Source organism: Benincasa hispida, chromosome 12, assembly GCF_027475165.1.
Source record: "Benincasa hispida cultivar pf3 chromosome 12, pf3_genome.v1.1, whole genome shotgun sequence".
NCBI lineage: Eukaryota > Viridiplantae > Streptophyta > Magnoliopsida > Cucurbitales > Cucurbitaceae > Benincasa > Benincasa hispida.
The window spans coordinates 71,263,053-71,264,099 of NC_143489.1; positions in this window are offsets into that span (position 1 = coordinate 71,263,053).

Genomic DNA, 1,047 nt, shown 5'->3' on the forward strand with positions numbered 1-1,047 from the left:
AGGAATGACTCAATTTTTTTTACCTATTAAATGGCTCATTTTTTAAAACTAATGTCAATTAATCCTCTACTGTTATCACCATCATACCAGATTACGTAAATTGCTCTTACAAGCGTCTCACATTTTAAGTCTCGCTCTTATCTGGTCAAACACTCTCGCTCTCGCTTTAAATTTTCTGGTTTGATGTGATTGCTCGTCAGTGTACGAATGATTTGACAATTTTCACGACTGAAGCCTCAAATCAATAATATCTAAACACAATACAATGATGATTTTTTAAAATCTAAACTCTATTGCAACGGTGATTACTTCCCTAGTTTTCGACGGTGTTTTGTTGAACGAAGTTTTTTCGAATGGGGATTTCCAAAACGAGGCTTTTTCAGAACAAAACAGGTTTTCAAAAACGGTGTTTCATTATTTAGGTGTCTGTTTCATTATTTTTGTTGTGTTATTTCTGGAAATGTAAGAATTGAGCATTACTAAATTTTGTATCGGGAGAGAGAGCAAGAGATAGAACAAGTGTGAGAGAGGGCAAGAGTAAGAGAGATAGCAAGATTAAGAGAGAGAGCGAGAGTACACTTCAATTGCTTGTACAACTTAATGAGAAATGTTCTCTTGCTTTGTAGGATGACATAAAAGTGTCTACTTATTCGATATGGAGGTGATTGGGATGAGAATGAAAGTTCGTATATTGGGGGCGAGCTAACAGGAATCATTGTGCCTATTACATTGAAGTATGAAGAACTTAAATCTCACATTTATAGAGTTACAAGTATCAATTATTCAGAGTTTAATCTTATAATGAGAGTTAAATATAAGCTTAAATACGAAGCCCCTCCACAATACATAAGGAATGATGATAATGTTTGCTTCCTTCTTTTCCAGGAAGAGCTTAGTAGACTTCAGTTATCTGTAACACTAAAATTGAATCAGGACGAAAATATTATAATGGGGTTAAAAAATGTGAGTTATGATGATATGATTATGGACAAATAATACGAGGAATCATATGAGTTTCGTCGGGAAGAGGATGATATTCCATTATCT